Source organism: Ambystoma mexicanum, chromosome 1q (assembly GCF_040938575.1).
Source record: "Ambystoma mexicanum isolate Mex_15411 chromosome 1q, UKY_AmexF1_1, whole genome shotgun sequence".
Taxonomy (NCBI): Eukaryota; Metazoa; Chordata; class Amphibia; order Caudata; family Ambystomatidae; genus Ambystoma; species Ambystoma mexicanum.
In genome coordinates, this window is record NC_090922.1 from 599,297,481 (window position 1) to 599,325,044 (window position 27,564).

Below are 27,564 nucleotides of genomic sequence, written 5' to 3' on the forward strand. Positions count from 1 at the left end.
ATGAATGTTTGAGTGTCTGCTCTTATGCAACCAGGTGTCATCATTTCCCATGTTAAGATATGGCGGCCTCGTGCAGAAACATGCACCACCAGGACCTGCGCCCTTCAGCCTAGAAGGGGATCTCAGTTATTGGGTTAGATGGGGCCAAGATGCTGACACCTGGATCAAACATCTGTAAAGGCTGTCTTGTCCCCTCCTGATTTAAAATCTGGCGCTTCCCCTTGATCCTTTAAGCAGCTCCCACTGTGGAATGCATGCGAGTTTGGCGAATATTTTCTCCGGGATCTGTACTGGTCTCAGAAACACAGAAGAGGTAAAGCTTTTGTGGTGAGACTAGGAAGGTGCGCGGTGCTTATGGTGAAGGTGGCGCAGCTCGCGGAGGAATTCAAGATTTATGCGTTTGTTTGTTTGTTTTTTTCCCCCGCATCTCTCATTCTCAGTGCGGTTGCCCAATTGGAGGAGTATATCTACCCAAACATTTCCATTGGCCATTGGAGGAGAGTTTTTGTTTGGGTCGGTAGGTTCTAGGAGTGAAACAATGTTCCAGTCTGTGGGTTGAACTGTATGCAGAGGAAGATTTCATAGGAGCCTGGAAGGATACAGATCCTAGATGGGGCACTAACAGGAGTACAGTGACTCCTGGATTCTGTACAGGGAATTAGATTCAGTATGTGTTTTTGTTGTTGGTCATTGTATTGTGACCCTTCTTGAAACGACACACAAGGAGATTTTGAGAAATCAAATGCTGTGTGGGGAACCTCACGTTGTATTGTGCCGCGAATGTGGACTTCGGTTAGAAAATCTGCATTATTTACAATATTTAATGATCTTGACTTCCAAATAATAAATGGGACCAATCGAGGTGAATTCCCGCCTAAAACATTGCATCTGAAAGGAGCCTGCTATTGATGGTAGTTGATTAATGTGGAGTATTTCTGTTGTCTCTATCCTATCACATGTTGCTGCCACTGGCCATTGATCATTTGCCACAGTGCCGAGCAATGCAATGCTTCCAGGAAGGCTGCTGTGTCTTCATGTTGCTCTGTCATGCTCGTCTACCTGTGATGGACTGCACCAGGCTTACCAGGCCCAGAGGATTGGGGGTTGGGATGCAAGGGTAGAGTGCTCCCGCTGAGCATCCTAGGAGAGGGTAACAGGTGTTCCTGCTGAGCATCCTGGGAGAGGGTAACGGGTTATCTCACTGAGCATCCCAGGAGAGGGTAACGGGTGCTCCTGCTGGGCATCCTAGGAGAGGGTAACGGGTGCTCCTGCTGAGCATCCTAGGAGAGGGTAACAGGTGTTCCTGCTGAGCATCCTGGGAGAGGGTAACAGGTGTTCCTGCTCAGCATCCTGGGAGAGGGTAACGGGTTATCTCACTGAGCATCCCAGGAGAGGGTAACGGGTGCTCCTGCTGAGCATCCTAGGAGAGGGTAACAGGTGCTGTCACTGAGAATCCTAGGAAAGGGTAACAGGTGCTCCTGCTCAGCATCCTGGGAGAGGGTAACGGGTTATCTCACTGTGCATCCCAGGAGAGGGTAACGGGTGCTCCTGCTGAGCATCCTAGGAGAGGGTAAAAGGTGCTCCTGCTGAGCATCCTAGGAGAGGGTAACAGGTGCGGTCACTGAGAATCCTAGGAAAGGGTAACAGGTGCTCCTGCTGAGCTTCCCAGGAGAGGGTAACAGGTGCTCCTGCTGAGCATCCTAGCAGAGGGTAACAGGTGTTCCTGCTCAGCATCCTGGGAGAGGGTAACGGGTTATCTCACTGAGCATCCCAGGAGAGGGTAACGGGTGCTCCTGCTGAGCATCCTAGGAGAGGGTAACAGGTGCTGTCACTGAGAATCCTAGGAAAGGGTAACAGGTGCTCCTGCTGAGCTTCCCAGGAGAGGGTAACAGGTGCTCCTGCTGAGCATCCTAGGAGAGGGTAACAGGTGCTCTCACTGAGCATCCCAGGAGAGGGTAACAGGTGCTCCTGCTGAGCATCCTAGGAGAGGGTAACAGGTGCTCTCACTGAGAATCCTAGGAAAGGGTAACGGGTGCTCCTGCTGAGCATCCTAGGAGAGGGTAACAGGTGCTGTCACTGAGAATCCTAGGAAAGGGTAACAGGTGCTCCTGCTGAGCTTCCCAGGAGAGGGTAACAGGTACTCCTGCTGAGCATCCTAGGAGAGGGTAACAGGTGCTCTCACTGAGAATCCTAGGAAAGGGTAACAGGTGCTCCTGCTGAGCTTCCCAGGAGAGGGTAACGGGTGCTCTCACTGAGCATCCTAGGAGAGAGTAACAGGTGCTCCTGCTGGGCATCCTAGGAGAGGGTAACGGGTGTTCCTGCTGGGCATCCTAGGAGAGGGTAACAGATGCTCTCACTGATCATCCTAGGAGAAAGTAACGGATGCTCCTGCTGAGCATCCTAGGAGAGGGTAACGGGTGCTCTCACTGAGGATCCTAGGAGAGAGTAACAGGTGCTCTCACTGAGCATCCTAATAGCGGGTAACGGGTGCTCTCACTGAGCATCCTAGGAGAGGGTAGCAGGTGATCTCGCTGAGCATCCTAATAGAGGGTAACGGGTGTTCTCACTGAGCATCCTAGGAGAGGGTGACGGGTGCTCCTGCTAAGCATCCTGGGAGAGGTAACAGGTGCTCGTGCTGAGCATCCTAGGAGAGGGTAACAGGTGCTCCTACTGAGCATCCTGGGAGAGGTAACAGGTGCTCGTGCTGAGCATCCTAGGAGAGGGTAACAGGTGCTCCTGCTGAAGTGCTGCTGAGGTGCTAGAACTGTTTGTTGAATAATAATAAAGTATATCAGAACTGGAATGAAACCTCTTTTCCATTAGCTGAGCGTTTATCGTAGAATTGCCCATTTCTGAATCTGGTGATATCAAGAGTTAGCTACCCAGTGCGCAGAACTCAAGCTATGCTGAATCTGGTAATGTCAAGCATTGGCTACCCAGTGCGCAGAACTCAAGCTATGCTGAATCTGGTGATGTCAAGCATTGGCTACCCAGTGCGCAGAACTCAAGCTATGCTGAATCTGGTAATGTCAAGCATTGGCTACCCAGTGCGCAGAACTCAAGCTATGCTGAATCTGGTGATGTCAAGCATTGGCTACCCAGTGCGCAGAACTCAAGCTATGCTGAATCTGGTGATGTCAAGCATTGGCTGCCCAGTGCGCAGAACTCAATCTACACTGAATCTAATGATGTCAAGAGTTAGCTACCCAGTGCGCAGAACTCAAGCTATGCTGAATCTGGTAATGTCAAGCATTGGCTACCCAGTGCGCAGAACTCAAGCTATGCTGAATCTGGTGATGTCAAGCATTGGCTACCCAGGGCGCAGAACTCAAGCTACGCTGAATCTAATGATGTCAAGAGTTAGCTACCCAGTGCACAGAACTCAAGCTATGCTGAATCTGGTGATGTCAAGCATTGGCTACCCAGTGCGCAGAACTCAAGCTATGCTGAATCTGGTGATGTCAAGCATTGGCTACCCAGGGCGCAGAACTCAAGCTACGCTGAATCTAATGATGTCAAGAGTTAGCTACCCAGTGCGCAGAACTCAAGCTATGCTGAATCTGGTGATGTCAAGCATTGGCTACCCAGTGCGCAGAACTCAAGCTACGCTGAATCTAATGATGTCAAGAGTTAGCTACCCAGTGCGCAGAACTCAAGCTATGCTGAATCTGGTGATGTCAAGCATTGGCTGCCCAGTGCGCAGAACTCAATCTACACTGAATCTAATGATGTCAAGAGTTAGCTACCCAGTGCACAGAACTCAAGCTATGCTGAATCTGGTGATGTCAAGCATTGGCTACCCAGTGCGCAGAACTCAAGCTATGCTGAATCTGGTGATGTCAAGCATTGGCTACCCAGGGCGCAGAACTCAAGCTACGCTGAATCTAATGATGTCAAGAGTTAGCTACCCAGTGCGCAGAACTCAAGCTATGCTGAATCTGGTGATGTCAAGCATTGGCTGCCCAGTGCGCAGAACTCAATCTACACTGAATCTAATGATGTCAAGAGTTAGCTACCCAGTGCACAGAACTCAAGCTATGCTGAATCTGGTGATGTCAAGCATTGGCTACCCAGTGCGCAGAACTCAAGCTATGCTGAATCTGGTGATGTCAAGCATTGGCTACCCAGGGCGCAGAACTCAAGCTACGCTGAATCTAATGATGTCAAGAGTTAGCTACCCAGTGCGCAGAACTCAAGCTATGCTGAATCTGGTGATGTCAAGCATTGTCTACCCAGTGCGTAGAACTCAAGCTACGCTGAATCTAATGATGTCAAGAGTTAGCTACCCAGTGCGCAGAACTCAAGCTATGCTGAATCTGGTGATGTCAAGCATTGGCTGCCCAGTGCGCAGAACTCAATCTACACTGAATCTAATGATGTCAAGAGTTAGCTACCCAGTGCACAGAACTCAAGCTATGCTGAATCTGGTGATGTCAAGCATTGGCTACCCAGTGCGCAGAACTCAAGCTATGCTGAATCTGGTGATGTCAAGCATTGGCTACCCAGTGCGCAGAACTCAAGCTACTCTGAATCTAATGATGTCAAGAGTTGGCTACCCAACTGGGCCTATTGAGAATTGCCAACCTACCTCATCCCTGACGCCAATGCCTGCAGAGAATGGCAGCACGGCTGCTAACAAATACCAGCTGCAGACCATCATCAGCAACAGCTGCACTGAGATCACTGTACTGGCTGCCAGTCAAGCAGTGTCTAGTCTTCAATGGACCGTGTACAATCAGCAAGCCTATTATAAAACCAGCCCAAGTTATATCAGGCCAACGACCCTTTAATGCACCCGTGGCTGGAATCTTCCAGCAAAAACAGATTTTTTTGTTCCAAGTAAAACCCTTTTGGAAAGCACAGTCTAGTGGCATGAGTTTTTTGGTGCAAAGAGTAGCTCAATCAAATCAGGTCCTAAATACGCATTCCAAGAGGGCTAACAGATGGGCTGGATGGCGTTTCTTACCCAGTCATGTTATCAATGCCGGGAAGCCCACAGTCAGTTGCCATGCTCTGTAAATGGCATACAACATAACATAACAGATTTAGCTCTGGTGTTATTGTATTTTATTTTCTCTTTTTAAGCTGCTTGCATATTGACCAATTTTGGAACAGTGCAGACATGGCGCACATTTATAACAAGCATTGGCAATGCTGACAGTTTGGGCTATTGTGTAGGCATTGGAAAGGCATTTGCCAACCACTACCAGAGTGGCAGTAACTGGCCATCGATGGTAGAAGCTGCAAAATGGTTTGAGGAGTTGAACATATACTAACAGTGTCTGGCAAATGCCCTATAGCTTTACAAAAGCCAAGACTGTGGGCTTTGCTAATGCTTGTTTTCAGAGGGCTTCAGTGAAGGACACCCATAGTGCTTATAAATCAGGTGGCAGACCTGGTTTAGATATTTATATTACACCAGAAGGATTTGTATCGCTCAAACGAAGTCAATAACTCTAAGATGACTACTCTGAAAAAACTCTGACAGTCACTTTGTGCACAACGTTTCATGCTAAGACTTTATAAAGTTAGATCACAGACATCCAGGGTGGACGTGTTTTGGGTGGAGAGGGACAGGAAGTGGGTGGAAATGGCCATAGGGTTTAGCATGTCTATGGGTGGATAAATACCCAAAAAACACCTACAATCTTTGTGTCGCTCCTCATCGACCATTTCTCCCTAGTTGTAGTCTAATACAATAGTTTCGGCTCATGGGTGGTGCTGATAATTTCCAAATATAAAAAAAACGCCATAGGGACCAAGCAGAGTCTTTTAAACTGATTGGACCTTTGCATACTCCTCAAAACGTGTTCTGTAGATTTATGCTTTGTTTTTTCGTAGAGTGGGCACAATCTCTGGTACTTATCCCCGGATGTCAGGTGGGTTTAAGGAGGAGATGCGGCTCAGACACATTATTTTGCACGTTCCACCAGGGGAGTTGCTAGGTCTGGAAAAGACCCGGGGCTACGCTGATGTCGAAACTGTTGGGACTGGGGGCTAGCTAGCCTTTTGGCTGTAGCTCCTGAGATTCTATCCGGGGCTACAACCAAAAGATCAGGGGCTTTAGCCCCCTTAGCCCCCCCCTAGCAACGCCCCTGCGTTCCACCTTATTGCGCGCTGCTCAGAGAGCATGCGCCCAGAAAGCAGCCACTCTGCTGTGTGGACGACAGTCTAGTCTTCAACAGGGAGGAGTCATTGGATTGAAGTGCTGTTTTGCAGTCCCTGTTTGAAGAGTAACTTGGGGATAACTGGGCTAAAACGTGCTTGGTACAGATCAGGCGATTGCAGATGAAAGTGGTTTGCGTGAGGGTTGTATTTCAGCGCCCCCCCTTATATTGAAGTGTCATTGGGTGGCTCTGCCTGTATGGCTGGATGGATGGAGTTGCTCCATTTTCACATCGTTTTGGAGGTATTTCTCGTCCAGCAGTGTATTATACATGGACAAAAGAAAACAAATATTGGTTGTTGAAGAAAAGCTGGAAAAGGCATCTTGACCTTAACTGGTACTGGGATGAAGAAAAAGTTAGACTGAGTTGAGAATTATAAATATCTAGGCGTGTGGTTGAGGCACAGACTAGTTTGGAATTTGCACCTGGAAGAAATTATTGGGCAGCCCTGTATTTTTATTGGTTTAACTATACATTTCAAGGGTTTCCAAGCACCCCACTCTGAAAGATTACAAAGCTGAAAGTATTACAGTCTTGATGTATGGGTGTTCGGTAAGCAGAGAGAGAACTTGCCCTATCGCTAACCTTCTGCACGCAGGTGCCTGGTCAAAGGATCGAATTCAAAGGATCGACGGTCAAAGGATCGACACAAAAGGATCGACGGGTCAAAGGATCGATTTTTTTTTAAATTATATATATTTTTGGGGTTTTCGTTTAGGGAAAAAAAGTATTTTTTGCCACAAAAGCAGTGGTGTGGGGGGACCCCCTCCAAAAAAAAAGTGAAATAAAAAGAAAAAAGAAATTCGATCCTTTGACCCGTCGATCCTTTTGTGTCGATCCTTTGACCCATCGATCCTTTTGTTGTCGATCCTATGATTGGGAACCCTGCACGCACCGTCAAGATGTCTATTAAGGTTTTCCTAAAAGGCACATGTCATGACCAACAGGGCATGTGGTGTCTGCCTTACAAAAGAAAATTTGCGTTTTTTAATTCAGCTTCTTTGTTTGGCAGAAATGTTTAAAAACAAATTACATAACAGTACTGTCAGTTTGTGTGTTTTTATTTGGAGAAACACGAAAACAGAGAGTACACACTGTGCGAGAATTCCAGGCAGATTTTTTGTATTTCAAAAATACCACCCCATATGTTACACAGAAAGTGTTCCTTTCCTATGGACTCTCTCTGTGTTTGGTTCGTAAGCAATTAGATCTGTATCCTTCCTGTGTTTCTTGGAAGGATCTGTTTCCGACCTCTCACCATATCACTGGTCAGTTTTTTACAACGAGGTCGGGTCTACTATCCCCTCACCCTAGATAAGCGGAACAACCAGTGCAACCTAGGGAGAGAAACACATAAGGGTTTAGTTTAGTGGGGTTGAAGGGCAAGTAAGACCAGGGCAACATTTGGTGAGAATATAAAATGATGTATTAAACTTACCGGAGACTTTGTTGTGTCACAAACTTTACTGGGGGAGTCTCTAGGTATGAGACCCTGAACAGTCCAATATGTGTGTGTGTTTCGGGTATTGTGTAAGCCATTCTACCCATATCTGAAGACATCTAAGGCATGGTGCAAGAAAAAAGCCTTATGCCTCCCAATACTTAAGTCAATTGAAGATATGTATGTATTTATTTATTTGTTGGTCACTTGTTAGGAACTTATACAATACGCAAAACGGGTTTAAAGCGCCCACAGGGCAAACAGGGTGGGGACAGGGGAAGGCAGACAACAATTTACAGCAATGATAAATAGTTAAAGTAAAAGTAAACAAGCAATGAGAAAAAGGGAAGGGGAGACGAACCTACTATGCCTTGTGAGTGTAAATTGGAGTTGCCCATATTTTGCTGCTGTGAGTAAATACGATTGTGGCGCCACCATAAGCTAGACAGGAGGGCAGGTCTTTCAATAGCAACATTAATGTTTCAGAGCAGCTTTCTCCGGTGGTGACCTCTTTTTATGTCACAGAAACTATAATATTGACTTCTTCACGATAGGTGAATAAACAAATAATTTCTTTAGGGCCAGTTGTGGTCAGGTGCAGTGGCTAAGTTAGCTCTTAAGACATACGTAAAGGATTGTAAAGATTTCTGAGCTGTGGGATTGTCTAAGCGTCCTGACTATACTAGTTTTAGTTAACAATGTTCTATGAAAATGCTGGTTGAGTGTCACAAGTGTTTATGTAATCTTCAAAACCTCAGTAAAGATGTATTTGCAGAAATGTTAACAGGGTCATTTTCAAACCAGGTAAGCTAGGCATACTACAAGCGCAGATATTGTGCTAATGTGCAAATGATAAAAAAAAAACACTTGTATTGATCTTATTCGTTTCCTTTTGCCCATTATTGACATGGACATATTCACATGTTTTAAAGGCACTTGGATGACAACAGGAATGCCACCTGTAACAAAGACGGGAAATATAGAGTGCTCTGTGAGGATGCAGAAGGCTTGAGTAGAAGTTGTTTAAAGTGGTGGTTTCTGTACGTGGTTTTACACAGTCACAATAAATGCATAAATTGTAGTATTGACTTGTCTTGTCTACATGTTTAATCAACATCTATATTTCTGGCCTGTGCAGTAAGGATGAAAAACGCAAACACATATATGGTGGGAGAAAGCCCATGCATAAACACAAACACGTACAGCCACTAACCATTATTTGGTAGACAACACATAAAAACCACACAATTACATACAGAAAATGACATATAACACAGGCACATCATGCCATCCTGCACACAACCTGCAGAAAACTAAAACATGTATTTGGAAATAAAAGCCCAAAATGCAAACACAAAAACAAAATGAATAAAAGCGAATCCTTTAAAAAAAAACAACAACAAAAAAAACGTGACATTGAAACAAATGGATGTAATCACTATTTGTTAGTATTAATTAGCACCTGGAAGAGGAGAGGCAAGCAATCAGCCTTATGGGGTGTTATTATTAAGCAATATGCCGCAAGCAGCGGGGACATTAACGCTCGCTTCACTCGGGCCTATAACTATGTGCCCAGGGGCATTACCAGACACGATAATGCCCCCGCCACGACGGGCATATTGCTATTAGTACCCCAGCCCAAGACCAGGGTACTAAAAGCTTTTTTTCTGTCTCCAAAAGCTGCAGCATTTCAGGACAGAAAAAAAAATAATGACACAGAAAATGGCCCCCAGGACAGGAAAACAGAGTCCGCTTTCCCTTTCCATGGCGGCCATGAGGAGCAGACACGCTGGGAACAGAAGTGCTCCCAGCGTGTTTGCTCCCGAAAGATGACAGAAAAGAAAGTAAGTGGGGTTAAAGAAATTAAAGAAAACAAAACATGCCTGAATCCCCAGCAGGGACAATGGCAGTCTCCAGCCATGTGGAGGCTCGCAGCGGGGATGGCCCCGTTTCAAGCCTTCTCATTGGCTGAGGGGCTGCCACGCTCCCCGCCGTGGACAAATCGGCTGGAATCCCGGCCAAGCCGTGTAGCGAGAGCCAATCAGAATGTGTGTTATATTCTGCTTGACTCTCGCCGGGTACTAACTATATTTATGGATTCATATTAATAGGAAGGGAATGAGAAGTCTTTTCATCCTTTCAATCAATGTTAGGATGTAAGAGTGATGAAAGAAAGGTTTTTACATGGGTTGAGTGATATACCTATATTTATCTGGTCACTTTACTTTATGTAACAGCACCATAATGGTGGATGAGGAAGGCATCGACCTCATTTTGTGTTCCCATGTTGCATTTATGCACCAGAATTGTCTACAGCTGTTCTAGGTGTGCTGGAAAGGGTAGTAGTTGCCACAGCTGTAATTAAATATTATGAAATGCTTAATTTAAATTTAGTTAGGGCAAATCACAGTGGGTGTCACAACAGTTAAAGTCGTGTGTTACAATAGATGAACTTCATATGTGGTAGGCCCTAAAATATTATTCTGCTCGCTTTTTGATGACAAAGGGTGTGTCCTACATAAAAAGATCTGTTTTACCCCAAAAGGTTGGGGAGGAAAATTCTTTGTGTGAAAGAAAATATGGATTTGCATTTACCATGAAATATTTGTCACTAGGAGAGTTGAGTCACTTAAAGCCAACATTTGACTCTACCCAATCAGGAAAATTATGCTTTCTTATGAAAAAAGGACAGCGATCAGGATATTTTTGTACAAGGTATATTTAGTATGAAATGAATCCCTTAAAATGTATTATTTCCTGTAGGGATAATCAAAATGGGTGTGAAAATCAACTGGCAATATTGGTATTTACAATCGGTACTGAAGAATAGAGGGCTGTCTTTGCCGTTTGGTTTTCACACCCATGTTTTTAGGAAGTCAATACCAAAGATTAAAAAGGATTCCAATCCTAATAGTATGCTTCAACACTCCTGCTGATATTATATGAATGTCAACCAAGAAACCGTTGTTCAATGTAGGAAACTCCACCTGTATAATGTCTGTGTGGAGGAGGAGCCAAAGGCCTCCACCGGAAGTCCCGCCCCTATCTTGCCTATATGTTGGGAACTGGAAATAGTGACAACCACGACACCTGTAATGATGCACATAACACAAAAAGCCTTTGAGGAAAGGTATCCATTGAGAAAACCATTCTTTAAATATCCACGAAGAGCTGACCACCTCTTGGGAGAGATCCCTGAAGAACGTGTAAAGACGGATGGAAGAGCTGACTGGTGACATCACATGAAGTAAGGTGATACACCAAGAAGGAATGCCAAGAGAGGAGGTGAACAGACCATATGTAATCTGATGACAAAGTAAAGAATCAACAGACCTGTTACCTGAGGAATGAAGATTGCACGTGTAAAGAGCACAGAAGAAAATGCAAGCCGTTTTATAATTGTACAGAGGCAGTAACGCAAGTAGACTAAGTATTCATGAAGGCTGGCTATACATAGTGAATAGACTGCAGGCGGTGCCGCCAATATATATTTATATGTGTGTATAGAATATGGATGTTCCACATCGTATTTTAGCAAACTGGGATCTCATGAGCAAAAGGACTGAAAGTGTGGGGCAGTAGAATAAGAACAGCTGGTGATGGAGGAAGAATCAAGAAGGCTTGTCCGGCCCAGCGTCAAGGGTTGAGGTAGCCAAAAATGTAGTTATCTATCATGGAAAGATACAATTAATGTGAGAGCCGAGACAGGCTCCTATTAAGGTGCTACAAAAAGACAATGAGTGCCAAGTTTTATTCACTTTAATAGTATTAAATGCAAGAAGGAGCTCAAAACACAGTCTCCTGTTGCATGATCTAGATGGAAATAGACTTGCCTATACTACACCAAGACATGAAGATAAGGGTATGCTAACACTCCCTTCCATTCCCAGGAGCAGTGATACTTTCAAGGCCAAGTTCAAAATCTATTCTCATGGCAGACAGCTTGAGTGTTGATGGATGATGGGCTAATTGGGTGGGGAGGTATGGTCAAGTCCAACCCTCCAGAACCTGGGGTACCAAACTGCGGGCTGCTAGCGAGTGAAATATTCCAGAAGGGTACAAGCGTGCCAACCAATTGTAAAGGGCCACGTATCAAAGGGCCCATGTGAGTTTGAGACCCAATGAAACGTTGTGTAATTTATGACACTGACAATGACTTGCACTAGGAGTGGGCATAGTTATCCACCTGACTGTAGAGACCCAATCACAATCCCATACCCCGTTGAAAGTATACCCCGTTCTCCTACCACAATCCCGCTTAGGGTTTCTTATTTTGCCACGTAGTATGTCATCAGTGATGATGAGTATTTAGTATGAAAGTGCACTTTTTATGTAAATCGTTGAGAGGGATACTGTCAGATGTCCGTCGATGTCCGTTGCACTCCCTGTTTTAGATAATTGTTATTAAAACCACTATTTGCCAACTTCCTGAGTCAGTCTTATCATTGATGTTTGAGTAACTTCTGCATCCCCATCCATCCCATAGAGTGTTACCTCGTTTAAAAGGACCTACAGGTTCCTCATCATTAATTAAAACTCACAGCTTTGGAATTTCATTGAATAATTTTTAAATCCTAGTTCTGTGTAAGGGGTTAGACAGATTGCTTCATAAAGTTTTTGCATGTGTAAAATAAGGGAGCTACCATGGACCAAGTCTAAACAGCCAAGAGGTTGCATGTACGGTTCGGTGTTCTGGCTATGTGCTCTTTAAGGGTAGCAATTAAGTTTTGAGGTACATCCAACCTAACCTCTGTTATGGAATAGTGTTCAAGGCTTGTGTTCTTTGTGAACTGGAACTATTTACTAAAGATGTCTTAGGACCTTATTTTTTTTTTGGTTTATAATTCACACAGTTATTAATCTTAGTATTCAAGCTATCAGCAACTGCATCCTAGGTACCTTCCAAGGTGGTAACCAAGCAGACCTGTTCTGTGGCTCTGATTATCACTTCTTTCCCTTGTTTAGGCGACTTATCTAGTACAAGGTCTCTCTTAATTCCAGATGGCGCCTATGCTTTATATTTTCTTTATTTGAGGTCTTATTTTCCTTAACTAAGGCTTTGCTTTCCCCTTTTTTTCATGGGGTGCAGATATTTAATTACAGAGCTCGACTCAGCAGAGTTTTCATCCGCCCTTCCTTCAGCCCTCATCTCCATGGGCTGCAGATCATCAGATATGGAGCCTGCCTGAGTGGAGTTTTCCTCCACTCCTGGCATTCTAGGTCACGAAGCATCGTGTTTAACCATGGGCAGCCTTTTACCAGCTCATTCTTCCGCAGGCAGGTCTGATAGCGGAACCGAGGATCTAAGCTACCCACGTAAACTATCTCTCCAGTGATGAAATGAGCAGGAAAAGATGCCCCAGGAATATTTTCTGGATAATTCCTTGAAGCTTAAAGAACATTCTCAATATTTACATATTGATCCTTAATTTCATTAAGAAGTTCCTTTACTTTAGCATTAATGCTCCGACCAAAGATTGCAACGCTATATATAAGGCTCTCGTTGTGGTGGGAGCTGGCATAGAATAGAAGTGGCTCCCTCTATTCATAGGCAGAGAGCATGTGTACGAATCTTTCCGCCATTTCTCTTCTGATGCTCGTATCTCGTATCTCGAGCCCCCCCCTTGTCCCAGCTCTGAACAAGCACATAGATTAACAACCTCCTTTCGCAAGTGTAAGCATGTTTCCAGGAATTAGTCATCAGTCATGGGGATGGACAGGTCCATCGCCATGGTAATCCTCTCCTCCCTTTTCTCATGTTGCTCTTCCAGAGGGAGGGATGTGTGAGGCATAGTACCAACCTCATTATGACAAGCACTGGATTTTCTTTTGTCTGACTTTTAAGAAAATACATGGTGAATTTATTCTTTATTATGTATTCTGAACGTTCTCTGCTTTTCTTACTGTCTTCCAAGCTAGGTGAAGTAGGCTGATTAGTGGCCTTCTTATTCCTTTTTTGTTGGCAATGGTAATTGTAATTGGTTATTTCTAATGCACTTAATACCCTGAGGATTCTAAGTGCGGACCCAGGGATTGAACCTGTGTTGCTGCATATTGTCTTGCTTTCAAGGCGAACACATTGCACCTGAGCTATCCTCCCGGTGGTAAAATCTGAATCCCTTGCCCATATGGTATCTCTACCCAATGCTCCAGCTACGGCAAAATCTGGAGGTCTCATATTGATTTTAAGGTTATTTCCTACGTGTGGCATCTTGAACCTCTAAAAGCCTGGCAACTTCAGCCTATAGTCAGCAACTCTCCGAAATAAAAAGAATTCCAAGTAAGCCCAAGGCTCCCCAAACATTTATATGCGGAGCAAACAGTGTTTCCAAACTATATTTCTACTTACTTCTGATGGTAGAAAAGACTTCCCTCTCCCGTTCGAATGACTGATGACAGTTCAGCATTTTCCGCACATTTCCTGCCACACCAGGAACTTAAAACTTCTCCCAAACTTGCTTTACATCCGGTCTGTGTACTGGCTGCGTGGATCACAACTGGGTGCCTGTGCCTGCCAATCACTCCCAGAGAAGAAAATCAGACTGCAGACTGTTCAGCACGTTCTGCAATCTTTGCATGTGCTTCGCGCTGCGGAAGTGTTTTTGAACTTCTTCTGGTCTCGCTATACGTTCAGGCTGTGTCCGTGCTGAGTCGTTCACCACAGTGTCCTAGAGCCTGCCAGTCACTCCCAGAGAAGAAAATCAGACAGCAGGCTGCTCACCACTTTCCGCACACTTCTAAGTGTTCAATGTGCGATCTGGATTGCATGGACAATATGTAATATAAGGTGCTCTTCTAATTAAACAAACAGCTGAAACTATTCAAAACTTCTTATAAAAAGGTAGTTCAACCGGAAGCACTCTTACAGTCTGTGACTTTTGGTGTGATTTCATATATGTGTTTCCATGGTAAGAGTGAGTAAACTAACAACCAACAGGAGACGCCATCCCAGTCCATACAAAATTAGGCATGTGACACTGGTCTGGTACAAGGGACCCAGGTGTGATATTTCACGGAGAATAGTCACATTTTGGCAAATCTGTGAGCAGCTAAAAATGATCTTACAGAGAAATTGTACTGTGACCTATGTTCACAACTTGCAACTCCAGACTTCGGACCTTTTTATTTACAAAACAAGCAATTCTTCTTTTTTGTCCCATCTTACTGTCAATGCCAGGACCATCCAGAGCAAGTTCTCTCTCTATGCCCTGTCCTCGGACCTTCCAAGGAATATTCCATTAGTCCCTCTCCTTTAAGCCGATAATCGGATTCTCATCCTACTCTGCTTTAGTAGTTACTAATCCCAGGCTGATCTCACTACCGTGGCTTTGGAAGTCTTACCCTCCAGACGGACATCTTGTATGTCTTGGACAACTTTCATCAAATCACCCATTTCCATCCACTCACTGATCTTGGAGTGACCTCTTTTAATACTATTGATTCTTAATTTACCTCTCCAACACCCTATTCCTTTATCCACCCTTTCTCTGCCTCTCCAGCCACCCCTTTAATCTTCTGCATTCTGCTTAAATTGAGATTATTGATTTGTTTATGCTTCGTAACCCCTGAACTTGAGAGTGATCATTCGGTAATACTAAAAGGTGTCTTGCAAAGCCACACTCCATTCCAATCCCTTGCAAAGATTGATTGCAAAATGACCTTTTACAAAGCTGTTGGCCACCCTCACTTGTCCATAAGCTTGGGCGTGGTGGAGAGCTACTCATGATCAAACCAAAGCAATTTAATGTAAACAGATATACATTGTAAGCTATTGTCAGTTGCATCTTGAATGGGAAAAACTCACTTATAAAAATAACATTGAACCTTAATATGTAATTCCATGCCGTTACGCGGCTCACCGTCAAAGCCAAGCCGCCTGGAAAAACAACCTTTCTTGATAAACATTTATTTAGTTATTTATTTTAGTTTTTACATTTGTAGAGCGCACTGCAGCCCGCGGACATCGAGGTGCTGTAAACGGAGCGTAAGAAGGCTTAGTTAAGGGTTACAAAAAATCCGACCATAGAAGAGGTCTTGAGAACGATACAGTGTTACATGTGCAGCAGATGCGATACGGATTACTTTGTTGCAGACAAACATGCATGATTATACGAAGAGACTGGTTTTGATGGCCTTACAAAAGGCTGCATGAGAATCTATTTGCCTGATGTGAGGTGGGAGGGAATTCCACAGGGTGGCAGCCATAGTGGGGAAGCTGGTGCCAACAGCACGAGCTCTGTGAGTTTTGGGCACAGTTATCATGTTAGAATATGCCATCCTGGTTGGCCTGGAGGCAAGGGGTTTAGAGAACCTTTGGACAAGATACGGAGGGGCCAGATCGTGAAGACACTTGTGCGTTAAGACAAGAGTTTTGAAAATGATTCGTTTTATCTGTTGCTATTTGGCACATTTCCCATCTTCTCCTTTAATCTTGTATTTGTGCAGCTTTGACGCAAATTTCCGGGCTGGGATAGCACCAACAATCATTCCTGTCACAGACTTCTCTCATGGACAACATTACTTTATGAAAAAGGCCATCACTTCCGCCAGTTTCACATCCTACTCACACTCACAGACACCCATTCCCACTTGCAGCGGGCACATGTGTTCCACTCATTGCTCTGTGGCTCTTAGCCCACCTGCTCAGGAAATTGGCCTGACTGTTTTTCCACCTAGGAGTGTAGAAAAGTGGATACATAGTTTCCATCTTGTGTCCTATGAAGATAAAGTTGCCAATTATGTTGCTTTCCCTCCAAGTTGGGTGCAAAATGGGATTGAGCTTCCAGACATATGAAACCATCTACTCCAGAGATACGGGTGGTAGTGTTCACCTGACGACGTACAGGCTAGAGTGCAGAAATAATTCCACTCAGAGGTACTCGTGAAGAGAATGCTACCGCCTTTGGGTTATGACAGGCACTAAACCATAAGAACTGGCACTGACCCATGTGCATGGTAATGGCAGCCGTGTACATGTTTAGCGGGATCAGCTGCATCAAAGCTGATGGCAGATGGCAAAACCCTAAAATGGAGACTCCTCTCAGATGATTACTGGAGTCACTCGCACATGTGACCCGTTTCAAACTTGGAACTTTTAATGTCTCAATGTTATGCATTTAAAAGGGTGCAGCCTTCAGAAAGCGCCTGTTGGCACGAAGCGCTGCCCTGTTTTTCTGCGCATGTAATGGCTCTGTGTGAATCACAAATCTATGTTAAACCAACACAAATGACTTTTGGTGTTTTCTGAGGTGATGGAAACAGACAATATGGGTAAAAATGTGGGAGGTGCTGCTTCATGATTTGTTGGCTTTGGGCTCTACTGGGGGGGTGGTTCGTTGACAAAGAAAAGCTGAGGAGAATGTGGGAGGCTTCGCTTAATTACTTTCTGTTGGTTCCCTGACTGTTTCAGAAGTCCGAATGGTTGGGGAAAATCCTCTACAGGGGAAAAGAGCCATATCCCTGCACTAACCAGGAAGTAGATCCAAATAGATGTTGTCACTGCAAATATATGGGAGGCCTTTGGATATAAGAGAATAGATAGCAACCTAAGTAAGACCCATGACTATACATAATAGAGGGTCTCAAACTTATCTGGACCCTGTGGTTTTCTTTCACAGACTTGCTGCAAGAGGCAACTCTATTTATATCAACATAAATCTGAGATTGAAATACATCAGGACGAATATCCTCCAGTACCATCTAGAGGACTTCTTGGAATATAGGGTGAGTGAGCCCGTTTTATCAAACTTTACTTTACTTTTTCCTTTATTTCACTGAGACCACTGTTTTTCGTTAGGTCGACACAATTTGTTATTTTATTTAATAGGTTCCTTTTCCTCTTTCTTTCTTTTTCTATAGTATCTCTCCTGATGAACCACAGATAACACTGTGGGGAAACACGTGTTGGGAGATAATGAGAGACAAGTAATGCATGGGAGACAATGAGAGATACGGCATGCATAGGATATATGTATTGCCTTTGATTGTATGAAATCAATACATGGGAAGAAAGATAAACAATTAATCAGATGCAATATGTTAAGATTGTTTGGAAAATAAATACACCAGTACATGACAAACTGGAGTCGAATCACAAAAAAGAAAAGATTTGTCATCAATTTTTTCTACACTGGGAGCGCACACTGTACAAGTACCACCTTAAGAAAAATACAGTATTTCAATATTGTTACAGTCGCAATATAGGTACTTTGGGTGCAGATCTCAGTTTTGATAAAGTACATAAGCAAAAAGGAATTGCCTAAGGTGAGGAGGAATCATAAGCCGACAAGGACTGGAACTCTGTAAGAAAACGATTGTAAATTGGTTTACACTCACGTTGTTCTTCTTGAACCAGATTATCTGATCCCAGAATGTCACATGGGACCTTGTTATTTGTATGCCTGTCCAGTTCAAAATGTATGGACTAAAATATCACTCCATCATATATAGGCATTGCAATTTCACCACTGTTTGTCCTGTTGAAATATTGTCTCATTATAAATGTATGTATTGAAAAACTTGGTTAAAACTAAAATTGATTTGTTTACCTACAAAATAATGATATTGATTTTATATCTCAATGAATACTGGAGTGTGTTCGCTTTGTTTGGTCACCCTGATCAATTGTTCTTTTTACTATTTGACCTGCCTGGGTAGATCAGGGTTTATCCAGGAGCCCTATTGATTATTACTATAATAAATGCATAATACATTCTTACATCACTTTACCCTGCAGTTTTAGCAACTACAGTTGCTTGAATATTTATGTACTTATTTATTTTTCATTCAAAGTGCAATCAACGGTGATAGACAAGGCCCTGTGTACACCAAGAAAAAAGCAAAAAAAGTGCAGAAAACCGAGAATAATTAAAACTACAAATATTTACTTTTTGTAGAAATGTTTGTATTGTTTCTATTTTAAATGAAGAGAAGAGCATACAGAGAAACATGGCAAAGAAAAAACATATCATAATTATTCATAAATATATTTTAAACTAAATTGAAGAATATGTCAACGAAATAATCACATAGGTCATGTAAATCACTAACCAAAAAGATTTTAAAAACAATAACAACATTTATGTTATGTTCACACACAGTATGAAAGAGTGCACTGAAAAGACCAGAAACTGTTTCTTTACCAGTCCGATCTCGTTGGTACACTAACCCATAAGACAACTCATCCCATATCTTCGTGGGCACCAAAATATGAGCAACAGAAGGGCGAATAATGCTGGGAAACGCCTTGTGTTTAGTTGGCCCTCGTTTCACCAAACCCTGGAAATAATTGTGTGGCAACCACGCACCTATTTGAATCACTTCATTGTCTGTCCAACGGGAAACTACTTACTTCAATTGTTCAGTCTGCCACACCTCTTTCCAACATAGTCATACATTGGGGTGTGTGTGTCTTACCCGAAATTCATAATTCGGAAGTTCTCTATGAAAATACACACTTGTCTTCTGGGACAGTACATGCAATTTTGCCTAAGTCACAAATCACAAGATAATTTGCATGTTTACTGGTCAGGTAACTGAACAACATCCGATTATGATGACATTTCATCTTTATACATTTAAGGATCTCTCCGAGAGTTTATAGAAATCCTTTATCTTTCCCTTAAGTAATTAAGACTCTCCTTCATTAGGGAGGGGTTCAACAATTTGCTGATACGAAGTAGAAAACAAGTGTGCCTTTCCATGCCCTGAGAATCATACATGTTCCAGTCATCAGGTGTCTGATATTTAATTGTCTGCCAATAAATCCTAGGCTCACAACACCAGAAAGTTCATTCAACACGATGTTGCCAGAACCAAATTGAACCCAACAAAAATCTCCTTCCGCCACAAAGTCGCAACTGAATGCTTTGTGAATAGACACAGATATCCTGTAACCTGTGCACTGCACTGCCACTGAACACCTTCATCCTGCAGCTGCATTCTTGGCATGCTCATCAGAGCTCACAGCACTCACCTGTTCTTTAGAGTTTTGTGTTGGGTGACACCCACACGAATATAAGGCCCCATTGCTGGAACCTACAATTTAATTGATGACTATTTTGACATTGGGATTTCATGGCTGAACTCATCTTCCTCAAACTCTCCCAATCATGGTCTTCATCACTGTATACTACGGTCTTATTGATCCATGCAAAAGTGAGTTTTAAATCAAGTTTTTCATTTCCAGGCAACTGCTCTGTCAACAGAATATAAGGATTCCTCGCCAAATCCAGACATTTTCAAAAATGTACAATCAAGTTGACTTCGACACAAATACTTGCGGGTGTAACTCCCGGGGAAGTCACACAGTTATGTTAGAACAACAAATGTAATATTAACCCGTTGTGTCTTACCTGACTGAAATTCACAATGCTTTGATGAGCCATGTTGGAAGCTCTCTAAAATGAATCTTTGGATCATGCTAGAGACGCTTTTGAGGCATTTCAACCTTTCATATGGGCAAGCATTTAACATCTTGGCCCAAGACGTCTTGTAATGGACAGCAGAAATAAGGCACCTATCAAAGCCTCTATCCTCGATGACGACTTCCTCAATGTTCAGCTAGTTAGTAGGATTGAAGCAGACGTGCCTCTGATGGAGTTTGCATGCTTTGCCTTAAATTCTGAGGTCTGTATAATTGGGATAGGGAGCCTGGTGGCTCTGCCAAGACAATAAGAGCTTCGTAATATTGGGGCCCACAGAAAGTATTAGCAGTTTGTCTAGAGGGCTGTACACATTAAAAAGCATATTTGTAGAGCTGATCTTCCCAGAAAGCATGAGGTGGAACCCATTCTATCCCTCAGCATATTTGGTGGATCCCCTTTCTAATGCATTATGTCATGAGTGTCTCTTTAAAAGGCGACACTTAGGCGTATGATCTCATCACTTTCACGTGGAAAATGACAGCCTCCAGAGTTCTTTACTCTGGTATTTCTCGACAGAGATATTGTTTTGAATTTGTTCCAGTTAGTTCTATAATCTAAAACCTCACCAACTGCATAGATCAGAACCAAGAGTAGGCATGGCTTGAGGAAGAGCTCTTATAACAAACTCGCGGGTGGGCTTGGTCACTGTCGGGCCACAATCCTTTGAGATGGGTCTGTTTTTCTTTGAAGGAGGGAGTTTGTGGTGTTGACCCAGGGGGCATAATATCACGCTTCCAAGTGCTGTAATAATAACTGTTTTTTTTTTTTTTTTACCCAGTTAAACAGTTCTCAATTTATCACACCTTCAAGGAATAAAGGCCAAGGCCAGCGTTCGTAATTGCAACTCTGGCCCAAAGACCAGATGAGCCCTTAACGCAGGAGCTGTCCACCAAGGTAAGGGAGTGCTGCATGAGTCCATCACTGGCCTCCATGATGGAGTTTGAAAGTTGTGTTCATGAATGGCGTCCTTCGAAGTGGGAAATTCCCTTGGTCCCGAAGTGAAATACGGGTTTGGACTTCATTTTAGATTTGCCTTGTGCGACCATGATGCTGCCGTTTCTCGTGCACTGATGTTTCTTTCTTTGGGCACCCCACTCTTTTTTGCTATCAGTACTATGGCGGTTCTTTTTGAGACGAACTTCTGCAGCCTGTGCTCGTACTGCACTCTGTCTGTGTAAATGTGTGTGTGACGTACAGGGTCGGACTGGGGCATAAAATTATCTCGGCCACCAACGAAAAAGTGGCCCACCGTTGCAAATGGGAATTCGTTCCTTTTGGGGCGCTGTTTCAATAGTACCCAAGGGGTAGGTTTTTGATAAAAATGTGAGGTAAATTGTACATTTTAAAGAATATTTATACAGCAACACAGGTCAAAACTCTTAGACGCATAGTGAAATAACTCATCAAACTGGCCCACATTGGCCAAAAAAGTGCCACACTTTGACCCAAAAAACTGGCCGTCACAAGTATTTTGCGTTTTTGGTTCGGCCATGGGCCTATTGCCCTATAGGCCAGTCTGAGCCTGGTGAAGTAAGTGTCCATACGGCGTACCTGTTGTGCTGGAGAGCAAAAGTTGTCTGGGTTCTACCTGCACGGTTTTTGGAGAGCTTGCATTGATGCTCCCCATACTATGCCTGTTTGGTATGTTGATGCAATACTGTACTGCTCGGGCTTGTCTGTGATGGAAGTGTGCACTGCTGCACGCGCGCCATGCTGGTTCTGTTCTGTGACTATCGGAAGCTTGCCTTGCTGGTGAAGGAAGCTTGCACCGCCGGCTGGTTGTGCTGTACTATCTCCCTGTGTGAAGGTCCTCGCTCCTGAACTAACACAGCACAGAGCAAGGCTGCTTTTGCAAAGTGGCGAATGAAAATAAAACGAGAAATCAGCAGGAAAGCAGGCTCGGACTGGGCTATAGAGGATTAGGGCAATGCCCGAAGTGCAGGCCCAACATGCTAGTGTGGGACATTTTTCTTCCGGACAAAGCGGGACCATTTTGTGGGCCAAAGTAGGTTTGAGTCACTTCATTGTGCACAGAGGACCCGATTCATGGAATTATTTGAGTGGAAATAGGGTACTTGTGTGCCAAAAATGTGCGCAAATCCGTGTTCATCGATTAATGGAATCGAATGCCGGTACTTTTCCTGGGCTTGTGTTGAGTTCGCACAGGCTTGTCTTGTCTCTGCGAGCCTTCCAGGGCCTTGCACGAGTTTCTACACAGAACGTGTGGCTTACTTGCGCAGATGGCTGGGAAGGGGAAGAAAAAATGGGGAAGAACTTGCTAAAAAGTGGCCTTTCCGAGGGACGGCCTGCAGGCAGCAATTACATGGCACAAGACATATTCATGGATTCGATCGCGCAACTTCTCAGCCGGAAAATGGCCTTGCAAGTCCACCACCCGAAGGCAGGCGTAAGTACACTTGCGCATTGGAATTGCAGCGCGGAGGTGAGTTTGCGTGTTGGATTTCAGGGTGCGTGTACGCAACCAGGGTACCGATTCAATTTAGGGGTTGAATATACACAGAGTAGCAGGTTGCAGGGACGGTTTACAGGGGTTTGCATGTAGATTTTTTGAGATTTCAACCGAGTTACGATTTTTCATACACATGTTGTCGGGGTGCCGGATACAGTGTCCCCGAGAAGCTAGCCTGCTTGCGTGGGTCCCCAAGCACTGTATGAAGTGTGCGTGTATTCATGCCTGGGGGAGCATGGAAAGATCGATGTTTTGGATGTTTTTGCTTTGTGTAGGGTCGTGTCGGGGCGTTCCGGTCACAATTTACGAATACGGTTACTTTGCGCAGTAAATTCCATGAATAAACAGCCAGAAAGTCTACATTTCCGCACTCACCCTGGCACAAATACAAACACCTTTCAAACAGTGTGAGGGGTCCCCCGCAAGCAGGCCTACATCTCAGGGTCCCCCGTAAATGTTGCCGGCCCCCCCTCGACAACATGCCTATGAGACTTCCTAAATTGGGTAAAACTCAAAACTTGGGTAATCTCCTTGTGAACCCCCGTAAACCGGCCCTGCACCACTCTACACAGTGTACGCGCACCCCTAAGTCTGATTGGAGACCCATCTGCATGCAGTCACCCCTAAATACAACATGCAAACTCACCTCGGTGCTGCGACTCCTATGCGCAAGTGTCCTTACACCTACCTTCGGGTGGCGGATAGATCAAGGGATTTGCATGGGCATTTCGTACACGAGAGGTTCCACGGTCACATCCATGAATATGCTTTGCAGTGCACATTTGTTGGCGAGCAATAGACTGCCTGAGGCGAGTCCCTTGTAACGCCCACTTTTTCCCTTGTTCTTCGTCATTTTCCAAGTTCCGCCCCCTGCTCTGCCCGTTGTGCAGGCCTCACCCATGCTCGCGGAAGGCACTCGGCTGCTCACAGAGCCATGCCGAGCATGTGCAAAATCCAATCAAGTCCAACGATTAGCCCGCCTATTCAATTCCATGTATTGACAAACGCGATTACGCCCACAGTTTGGCATGCAAGTACCCTATTTTCTGCGCAAATATTTCCATGAATCGGGCCCTATGTCTTCTGCTCTCTCTTTCACTAGCTCTCCCTCCCTCAAATGTCAACCAACTGGAATCAGAAAAAGCAAGACACAAGAAAATGAAGTCAATGCTCCACTGGACTCTTTCCTACATCCTGGGGCCAGCCAAAAGGGCACTAGAGTGGTAACCCTATGGCAAGCAATAAGCTGACTGTTGAACCCTTAGTAACTGATGACAGATCCGCTAGATTCCCACACTTCGGAGAGCCCACTTTTGTCCATTAGGAAGCAGGTAGGCTTTGCACCATTGCACCATCTATCTAATAATATAATAAAAGGCCAGATGTATGTTTGTCCTGCATGTTTGTCAGATGTAGTGGCTTTGCCTGTTGTCACCGCTAGAGGGAGCTGTTGCCTTAAGATATACAGAGAAGATGCCAATTCGCATAGCTTTGTCTGTTGTCACCGCTAGAGGGAGCTGCTGCCTTAGGATTTATAGTGGTCCAACTGTGTTAATGAAAACATGCACTTTGGCCGCTGAACAAGGCCTCTTACACTAGTATCTAAATACATAAATAGTAGGTGAGTGGGCACAGGCCAGCGGACTCAGGCAGGAATTTACAACTTGGAGCCCACCCTCATTTCGGAGTATCCTGAGAGCCTCCCAGCTATTTCATAAATAGCACAGGGCCTTTGAGGGGATGCAACAGCTTTGCACCTTATCAGGGACAGTGCAAGTGCTCACAAACAGCTGTAAGGCAGCATGTTAGCACTACATTTAACACACATCAACACCTAAGCATTCATCTCAATGAAAGCGCATACTCGTGCACAGATTGCAGTTTACAGTCCTGTGCTGCTGATAAGATGCTGGCTACCGACACCATGTACAGCACTCTGCCGTCCTCGAGCTAGGTCCATGCTTTAAAAAATAAGCTGGTCAGATAGCACATTGAGCTAAGCGCCAGTCCCTGATATCTGTGTGCAGCCTGCTGTGGGAGGTACGAATCCAGGCGGGTCAACTCAGCCTTTCATCCTTCCGAGTTTGATAACTTTAGTACCACTCTGTGGGATAATAGTGTCTTCTGCTATTGCAGTGCTCTGTGACCTATGGGTGTGTAGTGCTATATAAGAAATACATTATTATAATTAGTAATATAACAAATACAAAATAAATAATAATGGGACAAACAATCAAGAATGGCCCCAACAATACCCCACTACTGCGCATGGCAAACCTCAAAGGTCAGAGCATAGATCACCAATGGTAGAAATAAATACGCTTAGTGATGGTGAATAGTCCACGGTGCAAAAGCACAGCATGTAACAGCTCGCATTGCTACGAAAGGGAAATGACATCAGCACAGGGGAGATGGTTACATTGAACCTTCATATTTTCAGCTGCAGGGCATTCGATTTTTTTTCTTTGATATGCAGTGTTGCTCTGAACCTCGCTTTCTCATCTTTGTGGGGTGACATCCAGCTAGAGATGACAGGCAGGCCCTGCTCCTATTCTGACGCTACTTGCAGTGCTCCCACAGTGCACTTGCTGGACTGCGAAATCGACGATGAACACGTGACCAGTGAGTAAAGACCAATACAGAAAACAAAAGGCGGAGGGGGCGCGCTAAGAGGGGAGTCAGGAGGGGAAGGAAGGGGGCTAACGGACATGGGAGTGGTGGAGAGTGGGGGGAGGTGTTGGAGTGGCAGGGATTCCAAGATTGCCCTCAGAGAGTGAGGAGAGGGAGGTGGTGTGGGGACACAGAGCAAAAGAGATCCTTTTCAGATATCCTATTGCGTGAGGTCTATGCGCAATTTCAGTTTCAAAATGGATGATTTTTGCTCGAGGGCACCAGCAAGTGGGCTGGGAACGTTTCCTTACTTAAATAGGGTGGCGCCAGCCCCTGGCTTGGGAGGGCTTAATCCTCCGACTTTTAGGAGTTTGCAGGAAGACGTTAGCACTCTACCTTAATGTCCAAGTGCTCAGCCCTGGGCTCTGATGGGAAAGCCATGCCCCCAAGATCCTGTCAGATTTCTCATCTGGGGGAGCAGACTATTTAAACATCCATTCAAGTGGCAGCTGCAGCAAACATACAGTGGCAGAGGACAAAAGCCCACCCAGGCAATATGCATGTCACTTAAGATGACAATCTTACAAAACTGTCATCCAGCCACCCTTACCCCAATTTGAGGCTGGCTCTACCACACACCAGGTCAGGTATGTTCTTCAAGGCTCCCCTGGGCTGGCCAGTACCTTCTGTAAAAAAAAAGGTCCCAGCATGGGCAAAGAAAGAGTTTTTTTTTTCAGAAGGCTCCAAACATGCCAACTGCAGTAACATCAAGCCCAATAGCCCCTTCAAAAGATGTCCAAATTGATCTTGCAATATACAGACGTTCTTTGTTAGGGTGAGTATTGTGACCAACTTCCATTACTCACTCAAAAGGATTTCTTGCTGAATTACTATCACAGACTCATATTTAAAATTATGGGCATTCTTAAAAAGAATGCCGACAATTTAAGAATTCCCACAATTTTGAATTTTAAACATACGTTTTGCATAAAAGCAAAGAACCTTTTGGGAACATGTTCTCACAATGTTCTTTGCTTTTATGGAAAATGCCAGGTTTGGCCACCCACCTGGAGCCCAGAGTATTTTATTTTGTGGGCAGTGACACACTATTTCAGTGAAAAGCCCCCCCCCCCCCCCCAACACAGAAGCGGGGAGCTCAACACTTAAATAGGGCACTGCCACCACGCCTGCTCGGGGAAGCCCGTAAAAGGCTGTCCAAAACGGGTGTGGCGCCCTATTAAAGTGATAAACTTCCCACTCCAGCACGGGAGCGGGATGCCTTTTTACTTTAATACAGTGCCACTGCCACGCCAGCACGGGGACGCATTTCAAAGGCTGCCCCGTGCTAGTGTGGCAGCAGCACCTTATTCAAGTGAAAATCTCCCCGCTTCTGTGCGGGAGCACCCGTCGCCAGCACAAGAACCAGCAGCATTTCAATGAATTAGGACACTTCCACCACGCTAGCTCAGGGGAGCCTTTCCAGGGCTCCCCTGAGCTGGCGTGGCACCCTTTGTAATAGAACAGCTGCTCTCCCACGCTGGCATGGCAGCAGCGCCCAACAGAGGGAGCAGATTTTCATCTATGTAGGGTGCCACTTGCTCTCCACCACGGGGGAGCCTTTTATTTTACACATGGTGCCACGGATGCCAGAGCCACTGCCGCAGCAACGCAAGTGAACTTTTTAAAGGCGCCTCCGTGCTGGCTTGGAGAAGGCTATGGCACCCAATGTAAATCATATCAGTTTGGTGCCCTGGGCGATCGCCCAGGTCTCCCATGCATAAGTCCAGCCCTGGTGATACCAAACGGTGATACCAAACAACCGTACTGACACCACAATGGTGGATTCTAAGGGAACTTCCGCATTCCTTACCTAATCAATGGCTTCTCTGAGGAGTAATCAGTGCAGTTGGGAGAGGCGTATCTCGAGCAGTGGCCGCCACTAGGTCTGCGATGAGGTCTTCTGGGCCGGAAACACGCTGCCTTTTCTCCTTTGTTGTGATGTCCCACCTGGAGGAATGTGGAGCAGGGAGAGAGGAATGAACATGTTGCCTCCTATTTGTGCTGATTATGTTTAATTCATTGCAGAAATTACCCCGTAAATACACATGCAGAATGTTTATTTAATAATGTAGGAGCACTTGCAATTATGCTAACTTGCATTTCCCTTGATTAGGGAAGGGAATTGAAATAACCTGTTTTGTCATTCCCGCTCCTCAGCACTTTTCTCCTCTCTCCCTCCTACCCCTCCCCACATTTCTCCCCCACGTGTCTTTTCTCGCCTCCTCTCTCCCTTGGCACCTTTTCCCAAATTACTCGTAGCATCCAACTCCCAAATGCCGAATAATAGGAAAACCTGTTGCATCTAATCAGAGGCCCTGCAAATGTATTTTTTAACAGGGCTTAGTTGATGCGCACATTAACAATTCTTGCTCCTGGGCTCTGGGCATAAAA

The 27,564-nt window shown here is 44.7% G+C and overlaps 1 protein-coding gene across 4 annotated transcripts in view; it reads right to left on the reverse strand.

Moving 5' to 3' along the window:
* The window catches only part of TNR (tenascin R), a 2,098,594-nt gene that overhangs the window by 689,558 nt on the left and 1,381,472 nt on the right, over positions 1–27,564 (reverse strand). For all 4 annotated transcript variants that reach the window (XM_069641143.1, XM_069641142.1, XM_069641141.1 and 1 more), the window contains one exon: positions 26,984–27,120. The gene's annotated coding sequence lies outside the window, so the exon portion shown is untranslated. The remainder of the gene's footprint in view (positions 1–26,983; positions 27,121–27,564) is intronic.